We start from the raw sequence: 10,941 nt of genomic DNA on the forward strand, positions 1-10,941 counted from the left end.
TGCGGGCCTGAATCCTGGCCCATGGATGGGTTTCTAGTCGTATTCAGGCCGTGGTGGCCCAGTAGGTGGCATAATTTTTTTCCTCTGTTTTTTTTCTCGTTTGCTTTATTTGTTTTGTTTTGTTTCTACTTACAATAAAAAACTTATTTATTTTATTTCTAATTACTTATGTATTTTACTTTAATTATTTTATTTTTATTTATTTTACTGCTGCTATTTTTATTTCTTTTACTGCTTCTATTTTTACTTAATTTATTAAGGTTTATTTATTGTAGTTACTATAGTTTATTTTATTTTATCTTATTAAGGTTTATTTAGTTTTATTTATTTTATTAAGGTTTATTTATTTTATAAATATAAAAAAATGAACATAGATGCGCTTATAGAGAAAATTCAACCTAAATTCATAATAAATTTCTATGAAATTTACTGTGAATTTAGGTCAAATTCCCTGTATAAGGGCATCTATTTTCACTTTAAGAGAAGCTCAACAAGGCAGAGAGGGACGGGCTTATAAACTGGTATGAGGGCCCTTCGGTTGGCGAGGTGGGACTAAACACTGGCCGCAACTAGGACCAGCCCTTTAGTCCCGGTTTGTGGTAGGAACCGGGACTAAAGGGTGGTGGGCCAGGAGCGTGGCTCATTGGTCCCGGTTTGTCCCACCAACCGGGACCAACGGGTCCAGACGAACCGGGACCAATGCCCCCACGAGGCCCGGCAGGCCCCTGGCCGCACGAACCGGGACCAATGCTGACATTAGTCCCGGTTCGTGACTGAACTGGGGCTAATGTGAATATTGCCCTGTGACCAAAGCCCAGTTTTCTACTAGTGAAACAAACATCTTATAGGAAATTGTCATTCGCGTGACTGCATAATTTGCCGTAAATTTTTTTTTGTCCTGCTCAAAAATCCGATGTTTGTTGATTATCAGAGTCCGTAATTAATACTAGCACAAATGCCCGTGCGTTGCAATGGGAGAAAAGTATTTTTTATGTTCATGCGTCTGTGCGTTGCCATGGGAGAACAGTCACGTATGTGATGCTATCAAGATTCATCTTAACTGAAAACTTAATTGTCCATTTGTTAAAGTATCATACATGCATTTGTCTACGTAAGGAGATATGGTTAAATGCCCATGCATTTCTATGGAGAAAAAAATCAACAGATTGTAACTTTCTCATTTGCCAATTAAACCTAGGCACCTTAACCACCTTTAACTCTCTTGTCACCCAGGTAACCTAAATCTACTTTAGTCACGACCAATGTAGGAGAAAAGTCTCTGATTAAAAAAACTATAAATTTTGGGAAGAGGGTATGTATTCCCGTCATTGACCATCTAAATTTGTTCGTAGCCTCCTAGATATTTCTGGAAACATCATACATCAATATCATGCTTAGCAATCTCAACCATGGTATTGGCTGAATCTCAATGCAAAAATTTAGAACATGCATCCTATCTATTGCTTCTCAGCTTCAGTAAACAACAGAGCATTGTTGCCATCGTTACAAATTAAATCAGGTGAAATTAGCAATGCAATGTACAACAGACCAACCAAAATCTGAGTTTATGCATACACTACAATCCATTGTGATCTATAGCAAACATGCCCGTGCGTTGCAACGGGTGAAAATACATTTCTACCCCTAGTACAATATGTATGACTCAAGACCTAATCCTGCTCCTCCCACACATGCATAGGTCCACACCCTCTATTTCAATACCGCACCCCACCTGTGTAGCCGCTTCTCTTACCTTTCACGCTCACCAACAGTGGCCACGGTGTTCATCAGATCATAACGCGTCTGAACATGGTCAATCACAAGGCGATGAGATCAATCAAGACCTGTCCTGTAACTGAACCGTGCCGACACAAGTGGACGTTTAGAACTCAAAAAAAAATATAATATCATCGAGTAGGATGTGAAGGATGCCTTCCATGAGTAATTCCTAGCATGCTTCGCTATGGAGAAAATGCCGGTTGTCATGAATCAGGGTTGGTCGGGTCTAGGGACTTTGAAGATGGATTGATTTATGGTAGGGTTCTTGGAACGACACTTCGAGAGATGGATTGTGTGAGATGAATTAAGAACTACGGGCACTGTGTGCATTTTATCAGAAATGAACAAATCAACTCCCCATGCTGTAAAGTGAACTTCCCATGTGGCTAAAATTGAATTAATTAGCAAAACACAAAATATATGATGTAGAGGTGAGGAGCAAAGCACGACGAAACAGATCATAAATGAAGGTAAATTGTTTTCTTCCTTCGAGTTAATTGTGTCGGCTTAATTTTATTATAGCCTAAAATGGTACCTAAAGGAATAAATACTATTACAAAAATCAGTTTCCTTGATTCCAATCTTGGAAGCAAACAACACTGAAAAACCATATTGACAGAACAGTTGTCATCCTAATATCAGATTAGTGGCAGGAAGAGCAAGACGTTTCATATTCAACATACGGACCCACAAAATAAAAACTGAACATCCGCATACTATTTTTTATAAAAGAAAAAACAGAACATTCCGCATACCCAAAATTCATATCATGTGTAGTTACTTTCAAATCTGAGTGGATTAGTAAGAGCAAAATTCTGTTGTTGCTCGAGTAGTAACTTTTGTAGTGGATGAAACAAAAATATTTTCTAAAACTCATAGAATTAGTTGATATTAGAAGAAGAAGAAAAGAATTAGATGATATCTTGGTGCAAAAGGAAATTTAGAAATTCCGTATCCATGTAACTGAATCTTCTGAAACTGTCAGCTAGCCAATTTATAACATTTCAGGAATTAATTGTCATGTATGAACCTATTTGGCTATTGTAGAGGAAGCATAAGATCATATAAGAGTTGCGCATTTCAATTGAGACATTTTACAGTGCATCCGGACGATATGGACCGTCCGTCGGAGCGAATTCGATGGTTTAGATCCGATGCAATACGCTGATGTCACGTGTATTATATCAGACCCCGAGGGGCATTTTCGGGATAAAAAATATTTCGAACTGATCTGATTTTCCCTCCCAAATATTTCGAGGGTATTCTCGGTACGAATTTCAGGGCTATTTTCGGTTCGATGTTTATCCCGTTCGCTAGGGTTTATTCCTCGCAGCTGCTACGGTTTTAATCCTCGCCGGCAGGATCTAGCCGCTCGTCGCGGCCCCTCCCTCCCTCGTTGCCGGCAGGATCTAGCCGCGCGTCGCGGCCCCTCCCTTCCTCCACCCCAATTCCCTCGCGATCTCGCACCACCTTTTCAACGAACATGAGAGGAGGCCCACTGCCCTCCCCGCGGCGGCCGCCGGCAAAGAGTCGGCGCCATCCCACCTCCCAGTCCTCCATGCGGGTGCCTATAGCCACAAGGTTATAGGCAACCTCTTTCCCACACCCCAATTGGTTGTTTGCGTCCTCTACATATCATTTCTCAGCCATGGCTGCAGCTTTGATCTGGCCATGCATCTCCTCCGATGGCAAGGTGGTTGGGTATGGATCATGTTCTGCGGGACTAGATGAAGCCGGCCGCCGGCCTCGGCGGCCAGCCCCATTCGTCCAGCCCCGACTGCATGATCTACGAACATTCAATCGTTGCATTCAACATGTATTCTTTCAATTTGGCTGATAGGTGAGATTTGGAGATCAATAGAGATGATAAGCTATTAATTTTGGAATGTACTATAAACAATTCATAGCTTATGTTGCTCAATATTTATGATGCTCGCTTCTTGTTGTGCAATTGCTGGACTGGGATCAACGGACTTGGCATGTGCTTTATATGAAAAATTAGATTCACATGGGATATCCACCTTTTCAAGATTGTTGTTAAGTCTTATTATGATGTTTTAGCCTTGTTAAAGGGAGAGTAATGGTCCTCGCAAAAAGCAGAGAGAAAGGAATGAGCATTCGATTCTTCCATATGTTGCATTTCATTCTCCCGTGTTTAGTTATGTCCAATATTTGTTACATGCACACACTTGACAAGGTTAGTACAAGTAGTAATTTTTCCTCTGTTTTGCAGGGCTATGACAGAACATGCTATGTGATTCCCTGAGGCCGGATGGATGTACCATGGCCACACCATTGTGCTCCTGAAGGTGATCGCTTCAATTCAGCGTTGCAGCACCTGCAGAGGCCCCCTATGGTACGTGCTTTTACTCTTGTTATCCTATGCTCTATTTTTTTGGCTTTGCGGCCTGCCTACGAGACATAGCTGGGATTGTGTGTTGAATCAAGCAGTATTTTTGACTTCTATTGTGAGGCTATGCTCATGCTCGTACCTTTTTCTCTCGTATGAAAAATAGACATATCATAATCCATTATTCTTCTAGGGTTGCCCCAGGCACCATTACTGTCACATGGTAGTAAAAAGCAAATATAGATTTCTACGAGATCCCGTAGAGACCAAATTTATTTCAAGCAAAATATAGTAACCAATATTATTAAAGTTTTACAACTTGACTCATGTGCAATGGACTAAGAACACGGCTAGGAAACCTTCTTCGGGACTAAAACCCAACCACACCCTACTCTATCGCTTTATGGCCAAGTGTACACTCCACATGTAAGAATGAACCACAATGCTGGACTAACTGCTTGCATCCTCGTCGTCTTCAACCGCAGCTGCATCCGTTTGCCTAACATGGTACTGCTTGAACCTACTCTTGTATTTCATTTTGTTGTAGGGTGAATCGACAAGCACAACAGGTAGCTCTCTTCTGAATTTGTCGATGTAGGCCTGCATGCGAGGATATGTTAGTATCGTTCCATATGTTTCAGAAAATGACAGAATTTTAGGTGTTACTCTACGTACTTCGTCATATTGCAACCTGAGTTTTACTCCCGTAAGTAATTCGATATTCTTCAGCATGTACAGTGCACAACAAGAACTGCAACATTTTATGTTGTTGGATCAGCATTTCAGATATTAACAATCTAAAACAAAAACAAAAGCTAATATTGTTGACTGACGTCTCATCGGATTTTGGCACATTAATATTCCGTACTGGCCATTGCGTCACGTTAATGTCTTCCCATGCATTGCTTTCAATCCCATTGACTCGCATCGCTGCTCTCAGATGTGCTTCCATCCCACGTACCTGCAAGCCCAATGGGATGAGAAGTTGCCTACGACTAACACTTACATACGATGTTAAATCCTTTCTTATAATTAAATATGTTGAAATTCTCACCACGTTATTTACTTCTCTGGGTATCATACAGTGGAAAAGTGAATCAAGAATCTGAATCTCCTTCCTTTTGGGGTTTATGACCACAAGGAACCAGTGGGTGTTTAAACTATTCATAGGTAGGAAAACCTGGAGTGCACAGATAATTAGATCAACGTGCATAGTAATAAAAAAATCTGTTCTACGTCAGCTTAAAATACCATATCATGTTTCAGGTAGGTGGTGCCTTGTGTTGTTCCAGGAATGCCTGCCAAAGCGTCCTCGTAGCACTCCTCTATCCTACCATCTCTTTCGAGCTTAGCGACGCCGGCCACCCTCTCAATGTAAACCAGTTGGCCGTCCCTTGTGTCAATTGGTTGATCATGACGCATGAGCTGGATCGCAGCATCAACCACCTACAACAATAATCAAGTTAATTGTATTGTACAAAAATAAAACTTCATAAACTAATTTGTGAAATACTATCTTACTTCGTCACCCAACCATACGCCATCTTCAGATTCATCTTTACGGGTAAGGCATTGCAAATGCTTTGATAGCATGACAATGTCATCAACTAAGACCATTTGTTTTTCACGATTTGTAGTGTTGATCAGTGACGCCACGAAATCCTGTCGAACCACGTCTAGCTGGTCCCTCTGGGTTTCAGGAAATTCTGACCTCTTTTTTAAGTTGCTAGAGCCGATTTTCCTCTTTTTACTGTTCCTGTCCTCGGAATCATTTGTACACTCTGATGGAGTCTTGTTTTTCCTTTTTTTCTTCTTCTCAGTATCGTACGAAGCATACTCGTCATTCTTAAATAATTGCAATACCACCCTTTTCTTTTCGCCCCCATGATTTGGCGGCGTCGATTCACCCACACTTACTTGTTGCTGCTTTTGAAAGGATTCATCATGGCTGTCATCATCTGTGAAGGCACGGGGCTCTTCAGGATCTCGCGATCCCGTAGCCTTCAAAGAGTGCTGCTTACTCCGTCTGTTGAACGGATTTTGTCAGACGAAATAAACTGCGTGTTAGCCTTTAGCAGATTCTTGCTCAATTATAGGTAAAATGTGCATCACCTGGAAATCTTCAAGGCTTGTGGTGGCTTTGGAATGCATTTGCTTATCAAAACTAGGAGCTCCCTGGATATCATCCACCTCTTTCAAAAGCTTATGAACACCACTGAGATCCTGTTTGATTTTTACAGCAGCTCTTTCGAATGCTTCATCCTATACGTGGAAGATCACATGTTATTTCTGAAACGACAATGATTGTTTCATAATTAAGTTAACATGCATACGTCAAAATCTTCATGGGGGGCTCCATGTCATCATTTTTTATTCCCTGCTTACAATCGTGCTTAGCAGCGACCTCCGTGACATCCTTTTGTTTCCCCTGGTCAGAAGCCTGCTCAGCATTCTCAACAGAGGCCTCCATTGGGTGTGAAGGTGCCCGAGGTCAGATAGATGTATGTCCTCCACTCCTGGAAATATTCCATCGTGTTTTTTCTTTAAAAAATACATGTTAGTCTGGGGTGTTTTCATAGTAAACTAAATTAGAAAAAAAACTTGTGCACGTAAATTTCCAATTATATATACTAATCTCATAATTCTAGGCTTACGTTCAATTCTTTGATGAGGTCCTCCGTGAGCTTGCCATTTGTACGGGTATGCCTAAGGCACTCATCCATTTTCTTTTCAAGGGTGCATGTCCTATGGTTTTGTTCTGCACCGGCCTCCCGCACGAGGGACGCAACATCTTGCAAATCAGTCAATACACGTCCGACGAGTACCTTAATCTGAGACTTTGAAACAGTTAGAATCATATAACTTCATACTAGTTGGAATGTTACAATATATATGTGCCTGATGTAACTCATTTACCTTAGCGCCAGTCTTCGGTTTGGCCAGCATACCATCTCGTGCTGGAATGAAAGGCCTCATCAGGTCCTCAACATACTACAGTTTAGTGTCGTTAGTATGATTTACAAAATATATATGTTACATAATCCAGGCAATGTGCTGATATTTTACCTCTCCAACTTCCAGATAATTATTCTGGATTATATTTTCAACCTTTTTTTCCTTCTCCTCGCTCTAGTTCTGGATCAGCGGCCTCAACCTTGAGTCATACGAGATGCTAGAGTCCAATTGGTGCACTCTGAACTTCTCGTAGTACCATGTCTGCATGACAACAAAAGCAGTTTACAAACATTCCCGTACATTATGTAATGTATGTTAGGTAACTAATAATTGTACTACTACGAGTTACCTGCAGCAGTGGTAGATTCCCCTCCAGAATTGCCTCACCATTTACAAAATTCTTCACGCTATCCATAAGATAGTCAAGCGTTAGCTGTCCAAGATTTGTGCCCTTTATCGTCTCAACGTTTCTAACAATCCCAATATATTTATTATCCACATATACTCCTATTTTGTTCGGCATACATATTTGCCTATGGTGTACAAGACAAATGACCTGACAAAACTTGTTGTGCTGTCGACTTTCATCCTGGCTAGCAATCCTTTGAAAGTTATTTTGGTGTCATTACGGTCTTTCAGTTTCTTCCACAACTCCATATTATCATCAAGATTTGAAGGGACGTGCTTCTTCCCATGGCAGGGCATGCCTGTTATATGCGCTACATCTTCTAGTGTGATCCTACATGGTTTCCCATTGATGATAAAGGCATCCTGCTCTGCATCATATGAATTAGCGATGGCCAGGCAAAGTACACGTCTAATTTTGATGCTAGGCGTCTTGAGAAGTCCACCCAGTCCTATCAACTGGATGTACATCCTTTGCTGCGTGTTTAATCCATTTATGAACTCCTCATATGGCGGCAAAGAAGCATCCTGGGTTCAATTGATGTGCAAGTGTGATTAGATTCAACATGGTATACAATTTAAACACTCATACAGACGAATACAACTTATATATACCAACATAAAAATTATGCTCCACGCTACTGCATGAGGTACAAGCATGCTGAGTTCCATGTATGTGCAAATACTATCATGTGATTCAGCTTGGTTATGTTTGAACGGTCATCTAAGGTAATCTCCATTGCAAGGCACTTATCTGAAATAAAATAAAGATTGGAAAATAAAAAACTATCCAACCGTGGTCTCCTCAACTCTAGGCGCTAATCATGGTCAGTAGTATGGAATTAAAAAACGGGCCATCGATGCCTTCCATAACTTGTGCGGAAGGAAAAAAAGAAGGCAAGCGCCCGCTGCACTAATTGGCATCGACAAGACCAGACGCTAAGATTTAGCCTGGAATTAATCAATGAACTGCCAATCTGGTAGGAAACAAATCCTAGCGCCCTCCCCTAACGCCCCCACCTTAATTTGTTTAAAAACGTGCTGAGTTACATGAATATGCAAACAACGAGTGGGGTCGCAGCAAGAGATCATGGGAGGAAGATCGTGGCACGAAAAATAGCAGCGGCTGAGATCGTGGGGAGTTACCAGAGGATTCATGTTTGGCTCCGTCGTTCGGTCTTGCTGGATTCCTGGGTTGCTCCGTCCTTCTGTCTTGCTGGTTTGGGCGGCGCAGAAGGACGAACTATGATCTACGAGGTTTCAAAGGATACCTATTTATAGGGATCGTAACAACCCGGGCATATATCTAAGTATAGATTTCTTTGGTTGGAGGAAATCAAGGGAGGGGACCCACCTGGTTGAATATTAGGGGGGGGCGTGGAGAGGTTAGCAAAGGTAAGTTATGGTTTAAAAAACCCAAGGTAAGTTGCGTAACAACACGTAGGTCTTCTGAGAATCACGGTCATCAAAAAGATATCGTTCCCGTTTCTTTGAAAATCAGCCAAAAGAACTGGACCCCTTTTATTGTTGGTTATAAGTAGTTCACTGGACCTCTTTTAGGATGAAAACTGGTTCTAAAGTCAACTAAGATTGAGTCTTCACACGTGAAGTATTTTACTCTCTTGTGAAGCTATTTTATTGCCCATCCGATATTGCATGCTCATGCTCATACCTTTTTTCCTCGTATATGTGAGACCAAATTTTGTTAATAATACTGAATCATGTCTGGTGCTGCTCAAGATGGCACGACACCATGGTTTTCACTTTCGTGAGATTTCGATGAAATAATTGAACTTCATTCATTTCAGCACTCACTGCAATATTTGCCTTTCAGCCAAAATATTTCAGCCTCACTGAATTTCGGCCAAAATATTTCAGCACTCGCTGAAATTTTTCTGAAACTTCTAACTAGCGATGTTAAAAAAATTCTGAAACTTCTAACTAGCGATGTTAATTTTTTTTTAAACTTCTAACTAGCGATTAATTGTTCTGAATCTTGTCCAGACTCCGACAACACTTCAATATAAATTTAAGAATTCAGTTGACCTTCCTAAGCTTCAAAAGTTCTGGTTGTAAAAAGCAAATATATGTTTCAACGTCTCCCATGCAGACCAAATTTATTTCAAGAATAGTATTTGGAACCAGTATTGTGAAATATTACAACTTGATTAACCCGCACTGGACTAAGAACATGGCTAGGAAACCTTCTTTGGGACTAAAACCAAACCACACCCTACTCTACCGCTTCATAACCAAGTGTACACTCCAGATCTAAGAATCAACCACTGCTGGACTAACTGCTTGCATCTTCATGATCTTCAATCGCAGCTACATCCGATAGGCTAGCATTGTACGTCATCAGCCTTTTCATGGACTTCAATTTGTTTTAGGGCGAATTAAGAAGGACAACAGGCAGCTCTCTTCTATAATTGTCAATGTATGCCTGCATGGGAGGATATGTTAGTATCGTTCCATATGTTTACAAAATTGACAGAATTTTAGGTGTTACTCTACATACTTGGTCATAACGCAGCGTAAGATCTTCTCCCGTAAAGAATTTGATGTTCTTCAGCATGTAGAGTGCACAAGAAGAACTACAACAATAATTTTGTTAGCACCATTTCATGTATTAACAATGAAAAACATATTTAGAAGCTAATACTGTTGACTGACTTGTCATCTTGTCTTGGCACAGGAACATGCTTTACTGTCCATTGGGTCACGTTAATGTCTTGCCATGCATGGCTTTGTGGTCCATTGATTCACAGCGATGCTCTCAGTGTGCTTCCACCCCACGGTATCTGCCAAAGACCATGGTATGAGAAGTTGCTCACGGTTCAAGGTTAGGTATGATGCTAAATGCTGTGTTATATTGAAAGACGTTTAAAATCACCACGTGGACCACTTGTGTGCTTACTACGTAGCTGAAAAGTGAATCAAGAATCTGAATCTCCCTCCTTCTGGGGTTTACAACCACAAGGAACAAGTGGGTGTTCGCCATGTTCGTAGATAGAAAAACCTGGACAACAAAGATGATTACATCAACATGCATAATAATTAGAAAAATAAATGTGTTTATGTCATGGTTAGATGGTACCAGATCATGTCTGAGGTAGTTGTCTCCTTTTGTTGTTCCATGACTGCCTGCCAAAGCGGCCTCGTGGCAGTTTTGGATCATCGTCCTTAACCTTGATGCATACGAGATGGTATAGTCCAATTGGTGCACCCTCCACTTCTCGTAGTACCACGTCTGCATTATAACAAAAACAACTTAGAAATTTTTCCATAAAATTAAATGTATGGTATGTTAACAATGATTGTATTACTTGCAGTAGTGCTAGGTTGCCCTCCAGATTTGCTCCACCATTTACTAGTCCTTCCTTCCCATATCGTTGCACGTAGAACTTTCTAGCACGAAAATTAGCGCAAGTTTCATTACAAAGAGAGGCATT

This window comes from Aegilops tauschii, chromosome 6 (genome assembly GCF_002575655.3).
Source record: "Aegilops tauschii subsp. strangulata cultivar AL8/78 chromosome 6, Aet v6.0, whole genome shotgun sequence".
NCBI lineage: Eukaryota > Viridiplantae > Streptophyta > Magnoliopsida > Poales > Poaceae > Aegilops > Aegilops tauschii.